Source organism: Trichosurus vulpecula, chromosome 1 (assembly GCF_011100635.1).
Source record: "Trichosurus vulpecula isolate mTriVul1 chromosome 1, mTriVul1.pri, whole genome shotgun sequence".
Lineage (NCBI taxonomy): Eukaryota > Metazoa > Chordata > Mammalia > Diprotodontia > Phalangeridae > Trichosurus > Trichosurus vulpecula.
In genome coordinates this window covers 176,487,132-176,508,872 of record NC_050573.1, presented here as the reverse complement: position 1 = coordinate 176,508,872, position 21,741 = coordinate 176,487,132, and positions in this window count along the sequence as shown.

Genomic DNA, 21,741 nt, shown 5'->3' with positions numbered 1-21,741 from the left:
TTGTGCTGCCTCTGAGTTAAATTAGAGAAAAAGCTGATAGGTGTTAAAGGGGAGGAAGATAGTAAATGGGTTTCCTTTTTCAACTCAGTGAAAACTAGCAATCAGGATATAATAATTTTTTTTAATGCAATAGGTGAAACCAGCTGAAGCTGGAAATTACAGAAAAAAACAAACATAACAGAAAATAACAAAAACAAATGTTTGGGTTAGACTCATGAACATCCTGGGTTAAGCAAATTCCATTTAAATACGTATTGTCATCTATACAAAGTTGTCTTCCCAAACATCTGAATACTATAGTTAAATAACAACATGTTAAGACCCACTATGTTTATATTATTAAATGACCTACTTTGAATTTCTCAGTGGATCTGTTAATTTTCATGTGAGATATTTTAAAATATTTCCAAAAGCATATTTTGAATAACTAGTACACTCTTCAGGAATTCATCTTATTAACAAAATACCTTTTGGCAATATGTTCCATTTCCTGAAATTATACTACTTTTTAAAACCTGGAAAAATGGATCATGATTTGTAATGAAGTGCAATAGCTTAAAATATATAATGCCTTTGTGTACTGCCTTTCTTCACCTACCACTCCTTACACTGTACATACTTTAGCTTTCAAAAAAAGTATGAGAATAAACTATATCTGTTGGAATCTGGCATCATTGGATCATTTTATGCTGGATTCTCCTACAATTTATTAGAGTTAATATTTTAGTGTATATGTATATTAAATATTGTAAAATTATTTTAGTGTGTATGAGTATTTATTATTAAGTATTAATGAGAAGAAGCATGGTGTAATAGATAGAGTTGTCCTCATAATCAGGAAGACGGGTTCATAGGATTATAGATTTGTAACTGGAAGTGATATTAGGGGCCATAATTTCCTACCCTATAATATTACAGATGAAGAAACTGAGGCCTAGAGGTTTAGTATAACAATATATTCTATATAATTAATAATTGCACCTACCCCACAGAACATCAAATGAGGTAATATTTACAAAGTACACAGCATGGTGCCTGGCACATAATAGTTGTTTAATGAATGCTAACTATTATTAAATGATTTTCCCAGGGTCATAGAGCTAATAAGTGTAGGAAAACTGTCTTTGAGTTTGTCTTCCTATTCCAAGTCCAGTGCCTACTATGCTGAACAAGTCCTTATCCTCTTGGGAGATTATCTTCATCTTCCTCCTGCTATAACCTTGAACTCTCTGCCTGTGTCCTCTCAGGGTCTCCTATGTAAATGTTTGTAAGTGTTCATCTTATTTTTCCTGGAACTATGCCTCTATGCCACTTTTAGGGCATTTCCATATGCTATTTCCTCCCATTCCCTTATGTGTTTTTTCCTGTTAGAATGGAAACTGCTTGAGGGCAGGAACTGTCTTGCTTGTATTAGTATCCCAAATGTAATATAAGGAAAATTAGGAACCCCTGAGAAACCCCTAGCTACTGACAAGCACCCCCAGAAAGAATGGACTCAGATATCTTTGGCATTTAGCAAACCCCCTGGGACTCCATGACTCCACCAAGGAATGTCAATAGATAGGACCATCCCACTGAAGGATAACCTGGCAGACCCTTTCTAGCAGATATCCCTGGGGCTCCGTGACTCCACCAAGGAATGTAAATGAGATTATCCCACTAGCAGGATAACCTGACTGAATCTTTTGATCAGCCAGGACCTTTGTTCCTGTTCCCCCCCACTCTGTACCGCCATATCCTATATAAGCCAAGCCATCACCCCAACACATCACCATTGATTTGTGGTGCCGTACCCCAATGGCCGCCGGCTAATAAATTCTCCACCTAAAACTTATACTCTGTGGTGTGTCTCGCTCGCTTCTGGTACAACACAAGCATTTAGCATAATTCCTGACACATGGCACATGTTTTAATAAATATTCCCTTTTGTTATCTCTCTCTCTCTCTCTCTCTCTCTCTCTCTCTCTTTCTCTCTTATGTTAGGTTTTGAAAATCAATTGTATAAGTACAAGTTGGAGGAAATATCTATGAATCATGGTAGATGTGAAAAAGTACAGAAATTTTATTTAATAGTCAGTTTAATATGAACTTAAAAATAACACTAATTGACTATTTGGTTGCATTAAGAGAAATCTAGTATTAAAACCATTCAAGATAATAGTTCTACTGTGCTTTGTGGCTACATCTCTAATTCAGCTCTCAGTATCACAATACAAGAAAGACAGTAACAAGTAGGATTTGTAATGCATCCACACAGTGTGACAAACAAGATGGCAAAGGACCTAAAAATTTTGACTTGAAATGTTTTTATTACACAAGAGAAGATTTAGGCAGGTAGGGTGATAGCTGTCTTCTAGTATGCTAATATCTGTCATGTAGGAGGGGATTTAGATGTAATCTATGTAACTTTTATAAGACAAAATTACCAGTGGCTTGGAAATTACAGGGGGGCAGATCTTGACACAATATATGGAAGGATTTCCTAACAATTAGAACTGTCTGACATGTCAATGGGCTGCTTCATAAAATAAAAATGAACCCCAATGAGAGTTATGTTTAAGAAGAGGCCTTATATTATAAAGGAGATTGATGCATTAGGTAGGTGTTTGAATTAGTTGATTTCTGATCATGTTTCCAATTACAATAATCTATTTTGATATAATTGAGTCTAATTAAATACCCTTGTAGGAGGAAAAAATAGTGAAACTTGATGAGGGATTCTCTGGATTCTGGGTTTATATTTTATGTGGAGTCTTGGGCTCTGTTCTTTGTGGTTGACCCCAAGAAATCTATCATCAGTATCCATTTCTTAAGTGAAAACAAAATTGGAAGTGTAATTTTTTGGCTCATGGATCAAAATAAGTGCCCCCCATTTTAAGTGATGTGATGCATAATTTAGACACTAACTATATTGTCTTTATCATCTTGCCCTTTCCTTCATGATGGAAAGAATTTAGCTTACCTCCATGCCACAATGAGATATCAGTCACTCAGTCAGTAAGCATTAGGCATTAAGTGCCTACTGTATGCTAGACACTGTGCTCAGCACTGGATGTGAATTTATGGAACTGAAGCTGAGAATCAAAGAAAGGGCGACAGAGAGGCTTAGCATGATGCGACATTACAAACAAATATTATGTTTGGAGAAATGGTGTAAAGGATCGAACAATTACAGACTTTGAGAATTGAAGGAGCCTCAGAGGCCATCTAGTCCATCCCATTTCTTTCATTTTGTCAAAGAAACGTAAGATCAAAAAATAGGAATAAATGAGGGAAAGCCATCTGTACACCTGGCATAGCCAATCAGAAAGGGATAAAGCTATATTTTCACTTCTTTTAAAGTTAGTACGTTAGAAGAGACTTGAACAGCTAAATGTGAATATCATTAAGGAGTGCAATTTGCTTCTCTCTACCATGATTGAATATATCTGAATGATGGACACTTGTACAGGGATAATGTGTGTCTGCTCTATTGGTATCTTCATGATGTCAAAATAATTTGAGGAAGGTCCTTAACGCACTGCATGGATCCTGTTGCAAACTTATGGAGGATATTGATGAGAATTCCACGGGATCATAGGATCTTAGATTTAGAACTTGCAGGGAACTCAGAAGTAATTTAGTCCAACCTTCTCATTTTATAGATGGGGAAATGGTCGGCAATACATGATTTTTGATCTGCATTGTTGGAAGAATACCCACACCAATGAGATAACAAGTCTTTTAGAGGGTTGCAAAGAATTGGCGTACGGTCTGGTATTTCCATAGCATTCGAGGGCCCACTTTCTAACAATCGACTGCATATGGCGTTGTGAGTGAATAAAGGCATCCACTGTCATTTTTGCCCTAATGCACATAATGGTGAATTATTTTCCCAGCATATGAAAGAGTGTACTTAGTGTATCACCATGCTTTTGTGGTAGATGAAAAACAATTACAGTGAATAAGGCAGAATAGCTGTGTTATTGCAGTACATAAGACTTTGATTACATCCTGCCAAGATTCATACCAGCCTAGTAGTTGTTGACAGATAAAGTAACAAAAATGAAACTCATTTATTTTTTCTTTATTGAGACCTCAAGGTAAAGCAGATTTTCAGTTCTTGTACTTACTACATTGATAGAATAGAGACTGACAGCGAAAATGTGCCCGTCCAGAAATATAAATTAAACCTAGTTTCATATCAAAGTTTCATTTAGCCTTTGAAAAAGAGCTGCTGTTTGGATTATTTTTGATCCTAAAACAAATATACTGTGGAGTATAACAGTGGGACTAGGACACATTAACCCTTTCCTGGGCTTAACATTTAACAGAGATACCATTATCACTTAGCTTGTCTTGTGGCACTTGACAATTTGAGCTGCAATCAGAATCAGGTACATTTTACTTGAATGCAAAACACAAGTCACAGGCAGGCATTTATTTCCATTAGTAGAAGTCTGAAATTAGTGTTGATAAATCTGTGACAGCCAAGTTGTCCCTTTAAAGGATGTATCCTGTGAGACGTATTTTTGTCATGAAGATAGGGAAATGTAGAGTGGCAAAGAAAAGTGAATTTGTTTTGCACTTCATACTGTGTTGGTCTGATTAATCGAAGTATTCAAATAAATGTTCATATCTCCATTTTACAGTGTTTGAATAGAAACAGTGGGAATGACTTATCCGAACAAGTTTCATTCTACTACCTCCCACTTGGCCCCTGTAAATTCAAACTATTTAAAAATAGGACCTTCCCCCACCCCCATGATATAGTACTTCCTCATTTCACCATAGAATTCTAATTGGGCATCCCAGTATCCCCAGTGGTGTAGAAGCAAGGGAAGAGAGGGCCAGTGATGAACACTATCCCACCTAACAATCTGGTGATGTGCATTCCTATAGTATGCCTTGGAAACAATTTGACTCAGTTTTTTTCTTATAACATCTAAATTTGATAATTTTCTCATTAATTTCTCAGCAACAGTAAGATAGAGTGAACTTGTTTCCAGAATTACCTTTTTTGACCTTTTGCAAGATGATAATTACAAAACTAGGAGGCTTGGAAGACTTGTAAAAAAATTAAGCTTATAAAGTAGGTAAAATGGCCCTTCCATGGTGGTGTCGATTTCAAAATTAACATTTTGGTTCATGTGCTTCTAATAATCACTGACCCTTTCTTCATGTACTTTCCACAGGAAATGAATACAGCAGAAATTACTTTGACCCATTGATGGATGAGGAAATAAACCCAAGGCAGTGTGGGATGGGGGTCAGCGGAGAAGGTGAGCTAGAATTAAGTATGTAATTTTTGTGTCAGAATATTCTTTTCCATTCATGAAAATGAGGTGACAAAGATCACATATGCAGTTCCATTTAGATGTTGCAGCTTACAATTTAAATGGTAAGTTTTAGCCACTAACAACGTGATGGGTAATAGAGGTAATTTTTGATCAAGGACAGCAAGCTAGTGGACAGATAGAAGCACGAATCTTCTTTATTTGGGTTCCAGTGGGCTACAGTTTAGTGTCATCCTTACAAGGTCTGTCTTATATGGATATGATGAATGATCACTTAGCAAATGCAGCTGTGTGCTTACATTGAAAATGAGCATTCTCACCCAGACTGGCTTGGGTTATAGGAACACATATGAGCATTGTAGGCATAAAATCAAGGACGGATGGGGTAAGACTTTTCTGCTACATTTAGGAGAAGTGGCATGGTGCAGGGGGAAAGAATGCTAGATTTATAGTCCTAGAATCTGAGTTCAAATCTCCCACTTACCCATGCAATGTTGGGCAACTCATTTTTTCTCAGCCTTAGTTTCCTTCTATGTAAAATGAGCTAGATGGCATTTCAGATCCCTCCCTATTCTAGGTCCAACAGCTTATATTCTTTATATATGTAATGATAATCATGTAGCATGTGGTGGTTTGATTTTTCAAGAAATCCTATTTCATTGTTTTTTCTTCTTCAGTGAAAAAGATTGGGAAATAAATGAGGCTATAATATTTCCATGAGTAATCTGAACTTCTTAACAAGCTAGATGAGAAAAAAAAATCGCAAATGAGAGTGCTCCAATGCAGCATAGGTTATTTTTACAAAGTTATAATTAAGTATGACAATAATATAACTCCAGATCACAGAATTCAGAAGGAGAAGGGATCTTAGATATAATTTAGGCTAACTCTTTTATTTATACATAAGTGAGAAAATGATTGCATAGAGAAAGGAATTGACATATACAAGGCAGGGATGGGAGTAATAGGGAGTGAAATGTAATAGGATGTAATAGGAATTACTAGTCAACTGTTTTTAATGGCCAGTTTTGACCAGCAACCAAAGGGTTAGGGTGGATCCTATTTCAGGAGAAATATTTAGCATGCATAGCACACCTGATTTCATGTGACTAACCTTATGGAAAACACACTGCCTTCCTGCTGTGTGTTCATAAAAATATTTTTTAACTTGAGCACAGAACATTAGTCTTTCAGTCAAGAAGCTATCCCAGCTATGAGACTGTAACAGCAAGGCAATAAACACAACATCAATGATAATTGTGAATATGCCTATGTAGTTCTGTATCTCAAAGTATGAAAGACTCTCCATATAGAAGGAAGAAGAAGTAAAACATTTATTCAGACACTAGAGAACCAGACCCCATAACCAAACAATCTACTCGTACAACCAATGGGCCCACTTTATCATAACAGCAAAGGAACTTAAAACACGTATCACAGCATGGAGCCTCATCCCATAACCTCCCTGACCCCCTGCTGGCATCTTCCCACAAAAACTCACAATACAGCTATCACAGGTCGACTTTTTTACCTCAGCTCTAACTATCATAACGGCCATTAACAGCCACGATGGCTCTTTCTCAGCATTTCCTATGACACAACTTCCTTTTCCTGTCAGGAAGCTCCTCCTACCACATGTGACTTTGGCTTCCTGTGATGTAAGCAGGTCACATGGCCTATTAATGTATGGAAAGGATCTTCAAATCTAAATTGCTATTACAGAGACTTACTAGATATAGAACATTGAGTAAGTCACTTAATAATAATGTTTACACTGCATAGCTCATAGCATTGTTAAGACGAAAACATTTTGTAAATTTTAAAGTACTGTATGAATGCATTGTTACTATTTCAAATGCACATTTGAAGCTCATTATTTAAAGTTAAAACTTGCAAAACAAAAAAAAATGGTACCCCAATTGGTCAGTAATGAATAAATAGCATGTGAGCCATGTTGGGCCCTTAGATTCATTTCTTCAAGCCAGTCCCCAGCAAGTTTTCTGTAATTTTAAGTATTGGTCATGACTGTCCAACTATTTGAATATGAAAATATGAATTCTCATTATGTATAGCTTTCTAAAAAGTACATATTAAATTTAATATATTGGGGCCAACACTGTCCCTATGTCCCCTTCTAAACTTTCTTCTATTTTCCTGCTTTTAAAATGTTTCATTGATGCTCTTTTCTTCCTTTCTTTCTTTTTTTGCTTCAATATCACTACCCACTTCCAATATCCAACTACAATTCTCCTCTCAAACAGAAGTTCTTTGTTGTATCAAATTCATACGATAAAGCAAAATAAATTTATATATCAATCATATCTGAACATATATGTCACATTCTTCATTTACAATGCATGTTTTATATGATCCAGACTGCAGTTCCTTGGTACTGGGTGCTAGAATAGTATTTTTTCTACTGACATGGAAGCTCTGGATTTTAGCTATATTATTCCTAGATATTTTGATTCAAAGAAACCTGGGTGGGAGAAGGGATAGAGGATAGTTACTGCTTTCTTTCTATTTTCATTTTGTCCTTTCTAATAGATCTGAATAGTTTGTTTTTATGATTTATTTAAATATGATATTTAAGGTTTTTGTCATTATTTTCAGGGAATCCAATTTTTAAGTTATATTTCCTTGACTTGCTTTATAGGCTCTTTGTTTTTGATAGTAGATAGTCTGTGTTTTCTTTTCATTTTTCAGCTTTTGATTTTGTTCTTAAATTTTTTGGGGGGGAAACCTTTGAGTTTTGTTTATTCCTTTTATTTCAGAGAGTCTTCTACTTGGTAAAAGTCCTCTAAGTTCTGTTTTTTCTCTTTCTATTTTTTCCCCTTAGACACACTAATTAATTTTTTTATCTTTTGTTTCTTTTTAGCCACTTTTGGAGTCCTTATGAACAATCCATTCTTTTTTTTTTTCTGAGGCTCTCTAATTATGCTTGTTATGAAGTTGTCTCTTCTGCTGGGTTTACTTCTTGGGCTTCTCTTAACCCATAGTATTTCTTCATTCTGTTTGGGGTTTTCTTCCTTTTACTTATAAACTCAGCCTTGATTCCTGGATTGAAACTTTTTACCATGGTCAGGTTCTTCTTCTTCTGTACTCTCAAATGGGGTCTGTCCCCTCAGTAGTCTGGAAGCTGCCACTGCTACAGTCCTGAGTGGGGTGACTAGTATTACAATTCATTATCTGCCACAATTCCTGGCTTCAGCCTTCCTCTTTGTGTCCTAGACAAATTAAGGCCTTATTGATATAGTTTTATCTAATCTTTAAAATTTTTTTTGATTGGGCGAGGGTAAGGGATACGTTCCCTGCTTTGATGCTTTTCTCTCTCTTTCATTATACTTTTTCTGGCTGGTAAAAACTGAAGCCTTTCCCCCACTTTCACTATGTTCCACATTATTCATCAAATGTGTTTTGTATCTTATTATTTTTAAATGGATAAATGAATTATTCTGATAATTTTTTGAGATCATATCCTGATGATTGATTATGTTGTGTTTTGACTTAACAAAAAAAAACTTTCTATACCCCTCCTTTAATTTATCTTCTGGGTAAGTTTGGATTTTATTTATTTGGGGACATACCTGTAGATACATTTGCTAAAAGAAGTCACTTTTTACATCTTTATAGTGGGGCTTTCATCCTACTTCTACCAACCCCACTGGAAGTATTTCAGAAAGAATAATAAAAAATATGTAGTATTGTCTGGACACTAAGCTATATTGATGGAGTCACTTATTTTCCTATATTTAAGACTGATTAGCATTATTTTGTGGGGAGGAAATAGGGAATGAAACATGGTACAAAGATAGGATTGAAAAGGGACCAATTCAGTAAAAGAAACAAAGGAAAAGGAAAGAAGGGTATAGGAAAAGCATCACTGATATTAACTATGCCATAATTTTGTATGTTAATACTCTCATAACTACTTAAGCTAATAGCTATCTGACTCCTGACCATTACTTTTTTATTCCTGGCATCAAAACCCATAGTACAAGAGTATTGGCCTTAAGATGATAGAATCTAAAGTATGTAGAAAACAAAACAAAACAAAACGAAAACCAACCTTACTGCCATCATGAAATACATGTGCAATTTGGAAAATGTTTGAATTGTGCTGTCACTCTACATAATGACATGGTCCCAGAGGTGCTAAAGGAGCTCTTCAAATATTTTGAGGTCTCCAGAAGATTGGTGCCTAAGATTTTGATGGTTTTTGTATATTACCAGAATTATCTAGAGAATGTAAGGTATAGAGGTAGCATGATATAGTCAAAAAAGGCTTACCCTACAAAATAAGAGACTTGTAGTCTAATCCTAATTTTCTGCTTTCAAGTAATTTCACTTCTCTAAGCTCTAGCTTTTCACTTATAAGATGATGGTAAGATATTGGAGTAAGAAGTTATGTCCTAATCTAGCTTCTACTCTCATTTCCTCAAAAGTAAAAATAAGGTATAAACCAAACAAATTAATTTTAAAAATCACAAAGAAGAAACACTTTTCCACAATGCAGTTCCTACTGAAAAAGAAAAGTGAAGTCTTCATTCCTGACGCATTCCTATAGCTGTGAATAGAGTGGCCTAGTGCCTGATGAGCTGTCCAATCCAGATTTTGAGCTTTGTTTTTTATGGCATCAGGTCCGTTTTCTAGATGTTTCTTTTTAGCAGTGACCTGATACAAGTGTTCTATCCTTAAAAGGGATCTAACCCTGGGAAAGGACAAAACAAGCAACCGTGGATGAGTGAGAAGCAAGAAAAACATAGTCAAAATGCTATGTAATATGGAGAGGAAGGGACTCTAATAATGAGTAAAATGGAAGGGACATAAACTCATCTGAGGTAATTTTTCTTTGCAATTTCCGTATGACAAAGATCAAATAAGACTCCTCACTCCCACTCTTTAAGGTCAGGAGATAATTTAGGTCATTCAGGTTTGGTGGTCTTGTCAACAGACAATGTGTGACAGCAAATGGAGGAAGAATCTGATAGTATGGGACCTTGTACAATGATATCTGGAAAAGAAGGGAAGGAGAAGATAGCAAGTATGCACCTACTGAAATAAACCAAGAAGATCCAAGAAGAAAGGAAAATGAGCAAATAGTTTTGAAAAACAGTGAATATACTATGTAAATAAGGAGAATGAGCAAATGATTTCCAGTGAAAAAGAAATCAAGGCAATAAATTTTATGTTAGCCACAGAAATGTCTGAGCAATGGCAAAATATTCCAGAATGATTTACAAGAGAAATAAAAGAAGAAATCAGAATGGAAAAGAGTAAGAAAATCAGAGTTATAAAAGAAAAATAAAAGGGAATCAAGTGAAAAGATTATTTAGAACATTTAACAGAGATTATGTTTTAAATCAAAGAGGCTTTGAACAAGAGAAAGAACTTGAGTTCCAAAGAACAGAAATGGAAGTAAACTTGATGGTACACAATTTTTAAAAAGTGAATTGGAAAACTACATCAATTGCATAAAATGGACAAGATAAATTTCTCAGAAAAAACATTATAAACTAAAACATCTGAATAGGACACTTCAGTATATTGTAAGAGAAATTTCCTCAAAATGCATTGTAAGTAGAGGCAATGAGCAGCTTGGTTAATGTCCAGAGGACATTAACAAAGAGATTAACAAAGTACAGCCATGAGAATTTTTTAACATATGAAGGAAAATAATTCTTATTTATTGCAATGGTGAAGTGTAATGGTAATTAAGGTGGGATTTTTTTAAAAATTTCTTTGTCTTTTAGAATTCTAAAGTAATGCAGTGCTTTTGATTAAGTCTTACTAGGTGCAAATCCCCAGGCCTACACCCTTTTGCTAATTAGATATGAAGACTTCGGGCCCTAAGAAGGGTATATAAACTAAGGGTACATATACCTAAGAAGGGTATATAAACTCAGAGGTTAGCATTTTGTTTGGGGCTCTCACTCACTGGAAAAGTGTTGTGTGATTTGACCAGATGAGACTCTGGGTAGCCACTGGAGCCCCCCTGGCTTTGAAAAAGCCCAGATGTTGGTGCTTCTCTTGTAACTATGTATTGCTATGGATAAACTGGTTTGTGTTATTTGCTCTGTTTGTATAATGTATGTTTGTAATTTCTGTTTGTATTCTCTCTGAAGTTCAGGGTGCTGGTTTTTCCCCTGAACTAAGTGAATGATATATGTATATTTGATAAAAGTGGGATTGCTAACCCCTTAAAGTTGCTTTCCTTAGAAAAGCAGATCAAAGAACCTATGCTGGCAGCCCTTCTGTGTGCTGGTGTTGTTGGTCTTATGCAGCCACAATAGTGGCAAGCCACATTGTTGTTAAATTTATATGTATGATCTTCAATTATGCGACATAGTTTGATGCTCTACCTAAGAAGAGATTTTACTAATGAATATCAATGAAAAAATTTTTAAATATAGTTTAAAGAAAAAAGACTACCATAATAGATCCAAAATATTATTCACTACAACCATGTTGAATGTATGCTGGGGATGTAAAAATATCTCAAAAATTTGGGAAATAAATCACATAATTAATAATATAAATAACAAAACCAATAAAATACACAATTCTATTAATGGATTTAGAAAATGTGTTTGATAAAATATAGCACACATTTGTGTTAAAACACTAAAAATCATAGTCATAGAGGAACTTTTTAATGTTATCAAAAGTGTGTGTGTGTGTGTGTGTGTAAAACTAAAAACTAGCATTATTTAGATCAGAGAAAATGAAAGCTTTTGCATCAGGTAGAGAGGGTAAAGTGAGGAAATTCACCTCAACATAGTAATGCTGTCTTTCTATCTATATATCTATCACCATATATATACATATATATATATACATACATGTGTGTGTATACACATAAAAGAAGAGATGTATTCTACTTACGCATGATATGATGATTGCTTTGAAAACTCCACAGAATCAGCAAAGAAAATAATCGCATGATAAATAACTATAGTAAAATAGAAGGATATAAAATATATTAACAAATATCAGCCTCCGTATATATAAAGAACAAACATTTCTCCCTTCTTATTATGTGGTTTGGGGGTAGAGGCTCTATATATGATGAAAAATGCATTTATTGTAAGCATTATTTATACATAGATAGGTTTTACTTTACATTTCTTTTTTCTTAAAAAGGTAGTTTCTATAGGGAGAGAGACTGTATCAGGAAATTATCAAATTACTGTGATCTTTAAAAAAAGACCAACAAAAGAAGTCATCAATAAAACTCTAAAAATAAATACTATCACTGATATAGAGAAGGAAGTATTATAGAAAAATATACAAAAAAAGGACTTTTTTGGTGGAAGGAAAAGTTACATCATTTTCTAAAACATTAATCATATAGCTTAATAGTCTGTCTAATGAGAATTTTTAAATGAGTAGGAATACTGTATCTTAAAAGCATGTTGACAAAATAAAATAAAATGAGGGGGAAAGACTAGATATACCACAATCCCTTTCAGCTCCTAAGATTCTATGATTTATTTCAGGCATTATGTCAAATGGAGCAGGTGGTTGACTGAAAGGAGCCCCCAATGGTCATTAGGAATTCCAACCCACTGGAGAGGAAAAAGGTGCCGATCACATAAAAGCGTTCAAGTTCATTGTAAATTACCAGGTGCTAACTTTATAGTTACACCCTCCTTTTTTCTAGGGAAATTCTCTAGTCCTCCTGCAAGGTGAAGGACAATAGAGTGTATGTGAATTTAGCTGAATCCTTCACTCAATCATTGTTCCAAACCTGAGAAGTTTGATACTTGTCTAATTCTAGAGAAGGAACGTTATTCTGTAAAAGCTTGCTATGAAAATTAGTGATTTTATGTGTGAAAGTTTGAAAGAATTAATTGGATAAAACACTGGCCCTTTTGTAGAGAAATGTTTTTGTATGTGAGTTTTTGTAACACTATAGGTTGACTTTTCATCCAAGTCTAATCCTGAACTGCCAAATTAATCAAGAGAAATTTGTTTTACAAACTCCAGTTAAGATATCAGTTGTGTCAGTGGGGCTCAGTGTGTGTCATAATAAAGGGAAGCTATACCATGAGGTACTCAGGTATCTTCTTAAGGATTTCTGATTTCTTGGGATTATGTCTTTGATTCATTTAATATGTGACCAGGTTAAAATCTGAAGAAGGAAAAATTTAAAAACCTGAGGTCATATGAAATCTTAATATAAACTTGAAAATTTTACCTATTTCCAAAACAGACATCAAAAATAACACCAATAACTCAAATGATTTTGTAGAGTACATAGACTCAAATTTTATAGTCTTTTTTGAATTTGATGGTATAAATCCAACTAGCAAATCTATTACATACCTATCAGGATGCACCTGGCTAGCAGGGCCCATCTGGCTGGCAGAAATTGTATATTAGAAGTTCACTATGTTTCATAGATTAAGAAACAACAAATCGTTTCCTAAAAATACAGTCCTTTAAATAGCCTCTGGAATTTAATCACAGATAAAACTGTTGCCTACAATTGTCCAGACATAACATCGATCCATAAAAATTTTAGAACAATATTTTAATAGGTATGATAACACCATATCAAATGCTCTTAATCACCAAGCTTTGTAGAATAAAAAATGTTTTCAAAATATTGAGATCATGACAAAGACCTCGAAAGTATATAGTAATAAGATGAGTGACACAGAATCCCCATCATCCCGTATGCCATAGTAGTTGTTCCCAAGATGCTTTCTGTGAGCCTAGAAAGGATGAATTTATATCCCAGTACTTTCATTTGCTCACAAAAAGGAGCTATTTCACCTATCTGTGCAACAGTCTACAGAACATTAAATAGCAGAGAATAGTAGCAGAATAGTGACCTATCCTAGGACCATTTCTATATAAATTCCATTTAAGAGATGGAAATAGGAATACATTTTAAAAGCAATTTCAAAGATGCTTTCAGTAAGCCTACAGAAGATGAATTTATATTACAATACTCTTATTAAATTATCAAAAAGTTACTTTATTCATCTTTGCAAGAGTCCCATGGATTGTTATACAGTTATATGTATGTATATTTGTATGTTATATGTATGTGTAGGCATGTATATATACACATATACATACTTGCACATGCAGATATATTTATATGTATGTATGTGTGTATATCTATATCTATCCATAGATTGCTAGGTAGATAGATAGATATATGAGTAACAGGATATTGACCTGTCCCAAGGTCATTTCTATCAGTAATCCACTGAATTAGATGAGAAAAAAATGATGATGATGGTGATTCCTGCATTTACATGCCTATTTTTATACCTGATATAAAATATCCCATATATACATAATAAAATAATTATGTATATGGTAGCTAATGGCAAAGTATACTAGAATATTCATAAAACCATTTTATGAATATTTAGCATTTATATAGTACTTTGAGATTTGCAAAGTACTTTAAAGATATTATCTCATTTAATACAACAATTGTGTGAGGTATGTGCTCTTATTTTCTTTATTTTACCAATAAGGAAACTGAGGTAGACAGAGATTAGGTGACTTTGCCTTATTAGTAAATGTCTGAGCCTTGATTTGAATTCAGGGCCTCCTGATTCTAGGCCCAATACTTTATCCTCTGTGCCACCTGGTTGCCTAAAAAAAATAGCTAACTCCTGCTGTTTTTGATCATTCCATCACGTTCTGTTTCATTATTTGAGAAATTGCAACTGACATATGATTAATGTGAAATGAATCTTTCTATCATCTATCTATCTATCTATTTGCCATCTCTGTATCTCAGTTTACTAACAACAGGATCCTGTTTATCAGGGAAGAATATATGATTTGAATACTAAACATGCCATTCTATACACTGTTTAAAATCCTTCTGATGCTGTCTTTGAATTACCAAAGCTAATGATATGACAGAAAATTGAGAGTTGCAATTTTGAGGTTTTGTGAATCATAATTCACAGTATAAATAAATGATTATTAATTGTTTAGAATTAAGATTTATATGGCTATAAATGTGAACCATATTACAGAGGGAGTAGTTGACACCAATCCTTATTTTTTTTAGCTCTGGTGCAGATGGATGAGAAACTTCTATATGATGAATTAATGAAGCTTCTAGATGAAGATAACAAAGAGGATCCCCAAGGTACATACCCACTTGTTTTCAACATCTTTTATCATGTGAGAAAAATTGAGCTGTATGATTTTACTCAATTATCTGTACTTGTTGCAGAAACATCCACTGATGACATATTTTAGTTATTCCAGTAACATCTTTAAATCTCATTTTCTTTCCATTTTAAAAGCAAAATCCTTCAAAATATTTCATATCAGAACTGAAGATTAAAGAAGAAAAATGTGAATCATTATTTAATCATTATCGAACAAGTTTCCATAACTGACTAAAATGCTATACCCTTTAGAGCAAAACACAGAGACTGTTAAACAGTTGGAACTTGAGAGGTGATGTAGTTAAACTCATACAGAAATAGAAATTTCCCCTACATCATACTTGACAGTGGTTATTCAGCTTCTTTCTTGGGACTACCAATGATCTGAAGCTTTTTGAATCAGTCCTTGGTTAAATTAGACAATTCCAAGTGTTAAGAATGTTTCCCTACACAAAATCAAAATCTGCCTCTTTGAAACTTTGACCCATGACTGCTAGTTTTGCATCCTGAAGGTATTCAGGACAATTCAGTAAGTTCATTATTAGTGGAATATTATGAAACATTTATGATCACAAAACTATAGTTAGAAGTGAATCCAGTGACTGTCTTTTAAAACACATACATGAACCTTTCCTCATGCAACTAATCTGACAAGTGGTTTGCTAATCTTTGCTTAAAAAACTCCAAGGAAAGGATGAAATCTCATCAATCCTAAGGAAACCTGTATAAGTTTTTAGATAACTCAAATTATTAGAAAGTTTTAAAAAATGAAAGCATCCCTCAATTGTGCTCTCTGGGAGCAAACAGAACAAGTCTTATCCCTCTTCCATATTCTTTTAATACTTGAAGACAGCTATCATATCTTTCTAAGTCAGTGGTTTTTACCCCTTGTTTATATCATGGACCCTCTTTGCAGTCTGATGTAGTCTATGGATCCTTTTTTTTCCCAGAATAATGTTTTTAAATGCATAAGATAGAATGCACAGATTTGCAAGGGAAACCAATTATAGTGAAATGCAGATATCTCAATATTATGCTTTCAAAGTTTACAGAGCTTGTGAGATCTATCCATGTACCCCTTGTGGGGTTAAGAACCCCTATATAAGACTTCTTTTCTGTAGGTTAAACATTCCTAGTTCCTTTAACCAATCCTCATATAACATGACCTTGAGTCTCAGTCCTAGATGTCCACCTTTGGATACTACCTAGCTTATTAATGTCCTTCCGAAGATACAGTGCCCAGAATGGAACACAGTACTACACCCTGACTATGTATGACTGTGGCAGAATACATCTGCCTCTCTCATACTGAAGCCTGAGGTTTTATTATCTTGATTAGCTGTGATATTAATTACATTGTTAATTCTCCATATTTTTTCAGAAGGATTGCTGTCTTTCATGCCTACCCTATTTCATATTTGTGAAGCTGACCTTTTGAACTTCAGTATAAGACAACATTAATCCCTATTACACCTCAGTTCGAGAATACTTCAATGTTCTAGACTGTTGATGCATTTGGTTTCTAGAGACTCTTTCATACAAAAAGTGAGCTATCCATCTTTGTTTCATATGTCAATTTCATAAGCATTCCACCTATCACTTTATCTAAGACACTGATAAGCATGTGCAACAGCACAGGATCCAGTTCATACCCCTGGATATATTCATCCCTGGATCCAGTTCATATCAGAGAACTCCTTCCATATTGACACTGAATCACTAATGTCTCCACTTTTGTTCTGGCCATTCAACCCATTTCAAATCCATTTAACAGTATTGTGTGGAATTCAGTAACTTGTGAAATAGAATATTAATTCTGTTAATATGGTACATTTGTAAGAGCACAGATCTATTAAAATATAACAATTTTGGTTTCCTTTTTAATTGTTTTATACCTATTTTTTTGGAGGGGGGAAGGCAGGGCAATTGGGGTTAAGTGACTTGCCCAAGGTCACACAGCTAGTGTGTCAAGTGTCTGAGACCAAATTTGAACTCAGGCCCTCCTGACTACAGGGTCGGTGATCTACTCACTGTGCCACCTAGCTGCCCCATGTTTTCATATCTTTTTAAGGCTATTTTTTTTATCTATTACATTTCTATAAGAAATATTGATAGGCACTTCAACAAAATTTTATTAAGCAAGATATGTACCGTGCTAAGCATTGAGGAAACAGAAAAGAATGGTCACTTCCCTAAAAGAACTCCCATTCTCATGAGGGAGACAGCCTGTAAATGACTATTCACACAGAAGATATTGACAGTGTAAGTGGGACACCATCACAAAAGGAAACAGCCTCTTGCAGAAGGGAGAACTTGAGTAGAGTCTTAAGGAAGCCACAGTTGGTGGTGAGGGAGATTTGAGAGAGGGCAGATAGCCAGTGTGAAGACATGTAACTGGGATATGGAGTGCCCTCTTTGAGGAACAGCAAGAAAGCCAGTGTTGCTGAAATGGAGAGTATATGGAGGGGAATAAAGTGTAGGAAAACAAAGGCAAGAAGCAACCAGGTTGTAAAATGCTTTAAAAATCAGAAAGAGAATTTTATATTTGTTCTGGAGCCATTGGAGATTATTGAGTAGGGGAGGTGACATGAAAGATCACTTTGGTACCTGAGTAAAAGGTAGACCTGGAAGACTAGGAAAATCACTTTGATAACTAAGTAAAGGATAGACTGGAGTGGGGAGAAACTTGAGGCAGGGAGACAAACTAAAAAGCTGTTGCAAAAGTCCAGGCATGAAGTGTTGAGGACTTGCATCAGGTCAGAGGCTAAGTAGAGAGAAAGGAGTATATATAAGAGATATTGTGAAATTGAAATGATAAGACATGATATCAGATTGCAGACGTAGAGTAAGTAGGAGAGACAAGTCAAGGATGATACCTAGATTTTGAACATGGGGGTGATTTGGAGATGATGGTGCCCTTGACAGAAAAAGGGAAGTTTGGAAGAGGTGAGGTTTTCTCATATGTAAAATGAGGGACATGGGCTAGGTAAGCTACAGATCTTCAGTCTGAAATCCTATGATCCTAGCCCATCCTCACATTTTAATAATGAGGAAATTGAGGTCCTTGTTGAAAGGGGGTTATAACCCAGATCTCCTGTACTCCAGGACAGTACTGATCCCATTATATGATCCTGGATCCCTTATGAAAAGAAAAGTTAATTTTTGGGGAAGCAAAAGTTACCATGTTAAGTAAGGTGCACTGAAATTCCAGCATTAACAGCATGGGCAACATACACGAGAAATTCCATCTTTTCATTTTTCATTCTCTAGTTTCTCTTAGAAAATGGGACAGAGGATTGTTTCATATTTACTGTGTACATTTGGATAGATGAATAGATACTTTTTTGTAGAAGGTGCTGTTTGTAAATGATCGAGAAAGAGCAGTCTTGTCCAAGGTAAAGCAAACACATCATTTATATAAACACAGACATTTCTATGCAAATAAATGAGGCAGCCAAAATAAAGTGCTGCTGTATGGGGGATAGTCTGGTAGCTGTCATGTCTTAGTGATTCTAATATGGGAAAATGGGCCAAAGAAGCTTCATCTTCTACTGCAACTATTTATCTCTCAAGCTGGTTTCAGCAACATAGCAGGTAAGTGGGGAGATATTCTGGTAAACAGCATGCAATATTAAAGTGGAAAAGCATTGAATTCACACTTTAACCTACCTCTGGTAAACAAGAATGAGTTTTTAATGCTTGCTTGTACTTTGCTTAGTTTTCAGGCTTTTCCAAGATTAATAGGGTTGACTCTCCATCTCCCTCCTACTCCTCCTTTTCAGCTAACCTTGCTAAACCCTTTTATTTTTCAAGATAAACCTTTTTAGCTAAAAACTTACTCTGGAGATAGTTCTAGTTTCAAGTGCACATTGAACCGCAAAGCTATTTACTGAATTATTGATTATAGGAAATTGAACTTGGGTCATTTGAAGATAATGGGGGGGTGGTATGTTGACTTTTGTTGTTTCCTAGCCCATTTGAAAGCACATGGAGGTAAGTGGATAATCATGTGGGTTTCTTTTTCTAAATAGCTGGTGTCATGAAGGAAGATATTCTGGTTTCTGAGAGGCCTGAGAGCACTAGTAAGAGCTATGAGTTCCACACAGATGTTGAAAATGGAATGATTCCTCCTTATATCGAACAGTTTGAAAGGGATGCTCAGGCAAATATAATTCTTCTTGGCAGATCTTCAATGGAGCAGGTCAGCATTAAAAACCATAAAATGATTTCATTTTTGAGGACTTCATAACATGTTGACTTGTCAAACCTATAAACTGTCTATTGATTTTACTAGCAAGCAATGCCTCTTTTCAAGAAACACAAGATTCACAATTTCACTGGGATTCTCTTTCTGTGTTTCTCTGGACTATTTTCTTAACAGAATTAACCCAAATCACTTTATCTATACCTTTATCTAAGAATGAAAATTAATCAGCATCAATGCTTAGTCCTACCAGATTTATTTTTTACATCATCTGGTTTGATTTTGTGTTAGAACGCTATTATGCAAAATATTATGAAATATCTGTGGCAAAACCTGAAACCAGCATAACTTGCTTGGATGGAATTATGAAACACAAGACTATTTGGGCTTATTTGCATGAATTCCATATTACAATATTCTAGTTTATATGAAGTTGTCATTTAGGGCTTTACCTTGCCAAATGCAACTTCTTAAGTTCTTGGTGCACATGGGGCGCTTTGACCACATAGATTGTTCTTTACTTCTAAGACAGCTTTTCCTCCATTTGCTGTTGCTGAGAATTGTTGGTTTCTGTCTAATGTAATATTCCAAGATAATACATTTCCATATAGAAGAAAGAAAGCATCTGCTTAATTTGCTTTCCAAGGGCCTCAAAAATATGGCTATATGGGGTTCATAAGTGTAAGAAGTAGAGGGTCACCTCACTAATACAAAATTTGTTTTTAATGCCTTCCCCTTTCAGATTATCTTCATCTACTCTGTATATATCTTCTGAATACCTAGTTATTTATATGTTGTCTCTCTCCTTGAGGGAAGGGACTGCCTTTTTTTGCCTTTCTTAGAATTCCAAGTGCTTAGCACAGTACCTAGAACACAGAACATCTTAAAAGATGCTTGTTGACTGACTGACATCATTAACACCATAACCTATCCAATTCTAGCTAAGGAGAGAAAATATCCACAGAATCATAGAATGTCATCATCGAAAAAGAGCTTGAAGATTGGGCTGTCTACCTCATTCATTTTGTAGATGAGGGAACTGAGGCCCAGAGAAGAAAAGTGATTTCTTCAAAATTTTACCAATAATAATTTTTAAGTTCTTGTTCATTATTCTTTTTACTACTTTATTTACCTCAAAATTTCATATTTTTATAGCATTTTAAAGTTTAAAGAGCTTTTCCCCTTACCTGCCCCATTTAATCATTATAACAATCTTTAGAAATAGGCAAGGAGTTAATTACAGCTTCCATTTTACAGATAGAGAAAGTATGAGGAAGGGATTTGTCCAATATTTCATGTAGCTAATAACTTACAGAGTTGGGACTCAAACCCAACTTCTCAATTCTTTTCCAAAACTATTCTTGCCATGTTCAGGAATTGAAAGGGACTCAAGACTGGTTTTTTTTTAACACTATAATTCTACCCTGTAGTTTTGCTTTTTCCATTCTTCCTTGCCTACAAGTACTTTATTTATTCTCATTAAATCAAAGTCTTTTCTAATGCATTTTTAGAATACTTTCAGAACAAATGATGAATGCAGGGAGCAGAAAATGAGGAAGTCTTTTTTAATAGTTTTTTTAAATACATATTATGTTCCTACCATTTTGGGGGAGAAAATTAATTTTATTTAAAATAATACATTTGTTTCAGATTTGGGTGAAAGGAATGGGGTAATTGGTACAAAGTGAGGAAGGGAGAGTATATGTCACAAGAAAATAGTAAAGGAGACAATTTCTTTTTTCTGTTTGAATTTCATGACTCAGAAATTTCCTTTGCTTTGACTCCTTCAACCAAGCGTCCTGAACAAAAAAACAAACAAACTAGTATTCATGACTCAGAATGTCACAGACACAGGGAGATAGATTAGTTAGGTCTCTTTTCCCAGCCATCATCTCATACTAGCTGCTTTCCCTCCTTGACCTGACAGAAACCATGCTCAGAAGACTTAAGCCTTTCATGTCCGTAACTCCGTACCTGCACCAGCAGTCTGATTGTGAATACTAACCAGGGTCCATTATTTTAGACTGGCCCCAGTCATGCCTTACTTTATTCCCTAGCCATTTACTTACCAAATGCTCACTATCTTTCATCTCCATTCCCTACCTCA